General features: G+C 48.3%; 1 long non-coding RNA gene across 1 annotated transcript; it reads right to left on the bottom strand.

Annotated features, from left to right (window-relative positions):
* Window positions 1–2,649: 2,649 nt before the first annotated feature.
* LOC116668157 lies at window positions 2,650–4,593 on the bottom strand. Its single transcript, XR_004325225.1, has 3 exons — window positions 4,043–4,593; window positions 3,641–3,719; window positions 2,650–2,816 (listed from the first exon to the last, which is right to left on the bottom strand). It is a non-coding gene; the product is annotated as an uncharacterized LOC116668157 (long non-coding RNA).
* Between the last annotated feature and the right edge of the window lie 3,462 nt (window positions 4,594–8,055).

The following is an 8,055-nucleotide window of genomic DNA, read 5'->3' as shown; positions in this document are numbered from 1 at the left end:
CTGCAATATCTCCCAGGTCTGCTTGGATACAAATATTGAATCACTATGTTGTGCAGGTGAAACTAACATACTGTTGTATGTCAAATACACTTCAACTTTAAAAAAAAAAAAGGTAATTTGGCAATATTTTTCAAAATTACAGTTGTGCAAATGTCCAGGAGTTCCTCTTTTGGACTTGGACTTAGATGTCCAAAAATCAGGTCTGTACAAGGTGGTCATTGTAGCTTTGCTTGTGATGGCAAGAAGACTGAAAACAACTTAAATGACCATCAGTGAGGGATTGGTTAAATAAATTATGGCATGTCTGTACCATGGAAATCATGCTGCTGTCCAAGAAAACCAGAACGCTCTTCATGTGGTTCCTGTGGAGAGGTGTCCAAGGGGAAAGGACGTATTGGGATGGGGGTAGGAGGTACAAACTGTTGGGTGTAAGACAGACTACAAGGATGTATTGTACAACACGGGACAGAGCCAATATTTTGTAATAACAGTAATTGGAGTGTAACCTTTGAAAGTTGTATAAAAATTTTTAAAAAATTAAATAAAAAACAAAAGTGAAAAAGCAAGGAAATAGTAGGCTAATGTTTTTGTAAAAAAAAAAAAAGAGCGAAGAGGATATACAGATATATATGTACTTGCCTGGATAGATAAAAAGATAGATGATAAACAGATTGAGAGAGAGATAAAGTTTGTGTGTGTATCTCCCTGGAAAAATACACGAGAAACCAGGGCGGGGAACTGGATCCTGGATGGGAAGAGTGAGAGGGAGGAAAAAGATAAAGAAACCATAAATACAAACAAACACAGAAGGCAGGAGACAATGTTCAACAAACAACACTCAAGACAGTCCCCTCTACTTCTTGTTCCCTTTCTAAATAGGACTACACTTCATCTTCTAGACAGATTCGTTTCAGGAGCCCCATTGAGAAAATCTGGAAAACATTTAAACCCAACAACTGGACCATAAACTAGGCTAAGTAGACAAGAGGTGTGCTGTGGATGGCCTGCCAGTCACACCTGCTCAGTGCCTACTCTGTGCTTGAGACGGAAAGGTCACGCCCTCCCACGAGTAAAGGCGGATTACAACCAGGGCCTCTCCATTCCTGTGCTCAGTCTGTGGACGTACTTGACATATTGTAAATTACTGACTTCAGACACTAATAGTCACGGGCATTCTCGTTAGTCATTTGGGAGGCCTGTCTGGAGGCCAGAACTAGATTAAAGGAGCAGAGCTGCAAGCTGATGGGGTACTGCCCTCCCCCGGCACCTCTGCTTTTATTAAAGTAATTGGTGTCATCTCCCGAGACGAACTGGCTAAGTTTTGGACCCACTGAGTCTGGTGCTGTGGTGCCCTGGGACAGAGGGGCCCAGGAGAGCCTTTGGGTCAGAGGCGGCCAGGGGCCTTTGGCCCTGTTTCACGTGCGGCGTGTCCACGTGCACACACACCTCCTGCCTCTGTGCCTGGGACCTTGCACACCCTGGGCAGCTGGCCAGGGGCCTTGGTTCTGTTTGCAGAGTTGCCTAATCTGCTGTTGGTGTTTGGAGACAAAGCCAGGCTCCTGGAGTCCAAACAAGGGAGGAACAGAGGCCCTCTGGCCTCCTCTGACCCCCACGGGCCCCCAGGGGACCCAAGAAGCAGCTTGAGATGCTGCCCAAATTTCATGACCAAATAGGCTTGAACTGACCTTCCCTGGGGCAGACAGGGAGTCGTCAGAGGGGAAGTTACAGGGCCAGGCCAACCCACACGGGGCACCCAGCTATGAGACAACGGGTCACTCGGGCCTCGCCAAACTGTGGGCTGGGGCCTGGCTGCTCATGTCGCCTCCACACCCTCCTTCCCCGGTGCCGTCTGCTTCCCCGGCCACGAGGAGCCCGTGGCCTCTGGTCTCCCCGTGGCAGCCTTGCTTCTCTTCTGGACTGTTTCTCACCCTGCTTCTGCCCAGATGTGTGTCCCCACAGCACCCCCAAACAAAACAGATCCATGACCCGCGCAAACCAAGGTTGAATATCTGAAAGCAACCTGCCCTTCGTCCACCAAGAACCACGCTCCGACCCAAATGCCAAGGCTTTGACTCAGAAATGTGAACCTTCAGGGGGCCTTTACGGTCACAGCTGACCATCCAGGGGACCGGGGACACAGGAAGTCTTCCCATGAGGCTGTGACCGAGGTCTGGTGCCCGGCACCGTTCAGCGCCACCCAGCACAGGGGTGGGCAGCTGCGCCCTTTGGTACCACCTCCGGCCGCCCGGCCGCAGGACAGTGCAGCCTCCATCCTGAGGGGCTTGTGAGTATCCTTATCTGTTCCCAAGGGCGAAGTCCAAGGGAGGAGTCAGGTGGGGTTGCCGGCTGGGGCCACAGCTGGCTTCTCTCTGACTGGACAGGGAGCAGGTGATGTGCTGGCCAAGAAGGCTGAAGGCAGCTCCTCAGCCTGGGCCAGGGGCAGGGTCCGGGAACCCGCTCTTCGCATCAAGTCCCAGGCCTGTGTTCCCTGAGGGCCCAGGGTCCAGACAGTCCCAAAGCAGCGCCTTTGCATTTCTGTGTGACAGTCAGCATGGGGCGGCCCTCCATCTACTTCTGTTCTGTCCCACGTGGCAGCCGCCAGCTCCACGTGCCTACGGAACGGTGCCCAGTCTGAACTGAGATGCTGGGTGTACAATCCACACCAGGTTTTGAAGACGCAGTGCAAAGTAAGAATATCTTATTTTTAATATATTACAAAATGTCTCATTACTGTGTATACTGGGTGGGCGGGTACAGCTCAGCGGGAGAGCATGTGCTCAGCGTGCACAAGGTCCTGGCTTCAATCCCCAGTGCCTCTGTTAACAGGGAAAAAATAATTGTGTGCACTGATTACACATGAAATGATGCTATTTCAGACATCTGGGTTAAATATATCACTAATTTCATATAATTAATTTTTAATTTCTTTTTCCTTTCTGCGAAATGTGACTCCTAGAAATTTTAGGTTGTGCATATGACTTGTACTGTGTTTCTAAGGGATGGCACTGGTCTACTCGGTAACACCAGGAGCTCTGGGTCTCAGAATCCCCCTCCGATGTGGTTCCAAGTTAGAGTCACAGAAGGGAAGGTGCATGAGATTCGGGAGGCAAAGGTGAGCAGCAGCCACTATGCCTTCAAGGTTATCGTTAGGTTGAGGTGGTGACAGACAGACATCGGGGAGCCGCTCGGGTCCAGTTAGTTCTTGCTTCAGTCCCACAGGCTGCTCTCAGCCCTGACGGCCGGCCTCGCAGACCAGCACTGACCCAGACCCTTTGCTGCAAACCCAGGGAGGGCAGCCACAAAGAGCCACGGCCCTTCCAAAGATGTCCACCTCTGTCCCCTCCTCAGCCCTCCGCCTCCTCCCACCAGCAAGTCGGGTCTGATCCCTGTAACGCAAGCTGGCTCCCTAATAACCCCCGAGGGTCCGCTTCCCCGACTGACACCCACCCCTGTGGAGGCACCAAGGCCTCGGAGCCCACATCTCCCCTCACTTCACGCCCTCTCTGGGCGCTGTCATTACTCAGAGGTATATTTAAACTATCATCCCCACAGGAGGGACTCCCAAATCGCTACCTTTCCATCTCTGCTCACTGGAGGTTCCACAGGGTCCCCTGTTCAATGTGTCCCTGGTGAAACTCACCCCATGTCCATCCTGCCCCTGTTCTCCATCTTCCAGTAGCCTGGTTGGATTGGGAGTGAAAAAAACTCAAAACAGGAAACTGAGAACATAAAACATCTTGGTTAATGTATCAAGACATCATTGGACACGTCTCAGAAGCAAGGGTCCCGTCCTGGCCATCAGGCCTTCCGCCCAGGCCTCCAGGATTCCGTTTCCTCTCCCTCCGCGCCCCCTCACTCAGGCTCCCCACCCCGCCTTCGCCACCCTCCTTTCCCCTGGCTGCTCCTCTCCCGTCCACAAGCACGCCCACCTCCCTGCTGTTTTTAAAGCACCTAAAAGGAAACAAAACAAAACAAAAAAACAGCCTCACACCGTCTCTCCTACAGACAAATTTTAACAAAAGCGCTACACCCGCTGCCTCACCTTTGGATCCTATGTCAACACCCACCGCGCCGCAGGTCAGCAGCGGCCTAGTTTCCAAATCCAGCGGCTTCTTTTCACTCTTGGCCAACCTGACCTCAGAGCAGAGCTGGACACCATGGCCTGGCTTCTCCTTCCAGAACATTCACTCTGCCATCCTCACCTCCTCACTGACCTTCCCCAGCTCCTCCTCCTCTCCCTGTCCCTCCGTCAGGTCGCCCCAGGTTCTGACCTTAGCCCACGTCTCTCCTCGCTTCACGCCCTCTCTGGGCGCCGTCATTTACTCCGAGGAATATTTAAACTATCATCCCCACAGGAGGGACTGCCAAGTCTCTGCCTTTCCAACACTGCTCACTGGCGGTCCCACAGGGTCCCCTGTTCAATGTGTCCAGAGTGAAACTCACCCCCTGCCCATCCTTTCCCTGTTCTCCCTCTTCCAGTAGTGTTGCCAAGACCCTTCCTGTTACAAGTCACTTCCACGAGTAAATGGACCTTTGAACAGACTTAAGCAAAGCCTGGGGCCTCAAGTGATGTCCTCAAGACCTGGCCTCTCTCCATTTTGCTTCCCCCTGGGGCAGGCTGTTCTTCCATGTTGGTTCCTGGCAGCTCCAGACTCACGGCTTCCAGATTCAAGTCCAATGGAAAGAAAGCATCTCTTCCTGGTAACTTCTGCCCAAGTCCCTCGATTCCCTGACTGGACCACGTATCCATTCTAGAACCAACCCATCCCTGTATCCAGGGATAGGACTGCACTGATTGGCGGTTGGATTATATATAATCCAGGGAGAGCCGATTCTGGACAGGCAACAGTGGCGAATGTCCACAGTCTAGTCTAAGAGCAGCTGTTGTCTTTGTCCTCTGCCCTCCCAGTCACATACCCCCATCAGTGTAGTAGGTGGCTTCTATTTCCGTGTCTTCTTTTCTCTCCGTTTCTTTAGTTTGATCCCTCCTTATCTTCTCTTGCCTGGAGTATTTCTATAGCTCTCTAGGGAGAACGTCTCCCTCTGGTCACTCCCATTCCATCCATCCTCCCCATCAGTGACATAGTTGTCTTTCTAAAGCTTGGATTGGATATCACCCTTATGCTCAGCACGGTGTCAAGATTCATCCCTGTGGTTTCGTGCAGTAGTTTCTTCATGTCTCTTGCTGAATAGAAGCCCCTCCTTGGTACACTCCAGTTTGTTTATTTATCCATTCACCTGCTGACAGACTTGTTTCCATTTCCCTTGAGTAGCTACCTAGGAGCAGAACTGATGGGTCACATAGTAAGTTTGTGTTTACCCCTTGGAGGAAATGGCCAAGCTGTTTTCCTAACTACTTGCTCTATTTTACATTCCCACCGGCAATGTATGAGAATTCCCTGTGCCCCGCATCCTGGCCCACACTTGCTGTCACCATGCTTTTTAAATGTAATTATTCTGCAGGTGTGTAGTGGTACTGCGTTGCGGCTTTATTTGCATTTCCCTGAGAGTGTGACATCGCACGTTTCTGTGTGTGCTCTATGGCCCTTTGTATGTTTCTGTGTGAAATTCACTGTGTTAATTTGCTAAAAAATTAAGAAATTTTGCATTTATGTCCGTGAAGGATATTGGTTTTCAGTTTTCTTTTCTTATAAAACCTGTTTATTTTTGGTGTCAGAGTATTGCTAACCTCATAGGATGAATTCTCCTCCATTTTCTGAAAGGCTTTGTATAGGATTGATACTAATTTTTCGTTAAGTGTTTGATGGGATTCATAGGTGAAGCCGTCTGGGCCTGGAGTTTTCTTTGTGGGGAGGTTTTTAATGACAAATTTAGTTTCTTTAATAGATATAAGGCTACTCAGATTTCTGTTACCTCTGTCAATGTTGGCAATTTGTGCTTTTCAAGAAATATGTCCATTTTGGGGGGAGGGTATAGCTCAAGTGGTAGAGCACATGCCTGAGGCCCTGGGTTCAATCCCCAGCACCTCCACTGAAAAATCAAACAAATAAACCTACTTACCTACCCCCACCAAAAAAAAGAAAAAAGAAAAGAAAGAAATGTGTCCATTTTATCTAAGTTGTCAGATTTAAGAGCAAAAAGTTATGCACAATCTCTTTGTTATCCTTTAAATGTCTACAGGCTCTGTAATGATGTCCCTTTTTCTCTTTTTCACTGGAGTATCTGAGGCTGGCAGTGGGGTAAGAAGAGCCAAATCCTAATCTTGCACAGTAGGAGAACAGTAGGTAACACCTCTGATGGAAGGAAATCAAGAACAGATGGTAGAAACATGGCATTTGGAAAAATGGAGGTAAACATAAGAAGAAAGGCGAGAAGAGTTGAAAGTAGTTGCCTCTGTGGACAGGATTAGTGTGGAGTGGGGCATGGTGGGGCAAAGGATGGAAACCAGTTCATTCGAAACTAGTGCAAAGTTCAAGTTCAGGGTTCCTTCATTCTAGATCTTGCCTCTCTCATCTGCCTTTCCCTCCCCCAGCGCAGGCTGCACTGGAGATGTGCTCCATGTTTCAGTCCTTCTGTGAACTCCTCTTACGAGCAGCATTAAGGGCCTTGGCTGTCTGGTTTCCCTGGATGTCAGACCCAACTCCCAGGCCATTTTCAGAGACCACAGACCTGAACATCCCCGAGGACCCTCCCCTTGGACCAGCAGTGTACCTAGTGTACTTGAAACCCAGAGGATCACTTTTTTTTTAACACTTCCCTCCTCACTATAACAAAATCATCTTCAGTAACAACCATGAATGAAATAGTAGTAACAAAAAAAGAAATGCAGCAGTGAAAAAAAATTTATTGAACTTTTGAAATACATATTATGCCAGTAAAAATTAAGTATTACAGTACAAAATAGGGCACAACTACTTCATCTTTTTATATGTATATAATATTTATATATTTACTTAATGGTGTCAATTTTGATCACTTTGGTTATAGGCCTATATAAAAATGTGCATTTATATAATTGCCCCGTAACTAGTAAGTAAATTTTAATAAAATCAATACACCCGCAAAAGGTACAATTTGAGCAGCTAATAAATCGTACCACTGATCTAATGCTCAATTTTCTTCATGTTGCACTGGTGAACTAAAATCTGCACTTTCCAAACAAAAATATTACACTTCATAGTCTGCGGTCTGTCTCACCGTTTAAAATTTTAAGGACCAGCAGAAACTGCCAGTGGTTACACCAGATGACAGAAACGGAGCAATTCAGTTCTACTGTTTCATTTTCACAATCGCTGTCTATTATCATTTACCTCAAATACATCAGTTAAATGCAGGGATAGGTCGTCACACAGGGGCTGGAAACTTGTCCTGTGCCCCAAGTAGGCTCGAGCGATTCCAAATCCTTAGAACTTCGTCTCCAAATGAAGGTGTGAAGTTCCGTGTGCGTGGCGGCGGCGGGCACTGGACGAATTAACTTCCACGTGGAATATAAGTTTTGCTAAGGGATAAGTAATATTAACTGTACTAATTTGAAGCGTACATATGTATTATTAAAACTCAACAGAATTTAAACCCACCAAAGATTTGTAAGTGGAGGAGAATTTTATCACAGATCTTGTTTAGAATTGCCAAGTGCACGGTGATAAAAAGCAGACTGGTTTTTAGTCCTAGTTTCCTGATGGATTTTTTTAATTGTCTGCAGGCAGCCAGGCAACCACTCCCACCCTTAGTGTATTACGGTCACGGGCACAGTCTCGGCCCCTCCGTCACAGGGAAGGACACCCACTATCTCCACTCGGCTGGCCACCCACACCTCACCCTCTCCTCCAGCCTCCACTTCCACAGTCCTAACAATACTTTCTTACAGGCAATGTTCCCCAGGCTGCTGAACCCAGCGTGTATACCTTACTTGACTTTTCAGCATCACCCAACCCAGCTGGCTACGTCCTCTTTCTTGAAAATGGTCTACTTTTCCACCCATGTGTCCACAAGTCTTTCTTTCCAGTCTCCCCCACCAGCTTGCACTCCCACAGGCACCCACTAAATGCTGGTGGTCCCAGAACCTGGTCCAGCCTCCTTCTCCTCTCACTAGAA

The sequence above is a fragment of the Camelus ferus genome, chromosome 13 (genome assembly GCF_009834535.1).
Source record: "Camelus ferus isolate YT-003-E chromosome 13, BCGSAC_Cfer_1.0, whole genome shotgun sequence".
NCBI lineage: Eukaryota > Metazoa > Chordata > Mammalia > Artiodactyla > Camelidae > Camelus > Camelus ferus.
Note: the sequence above shows the minus strand (reverse complement) of the source record. Positions and strands in the feature narration are given on the sequence as shown.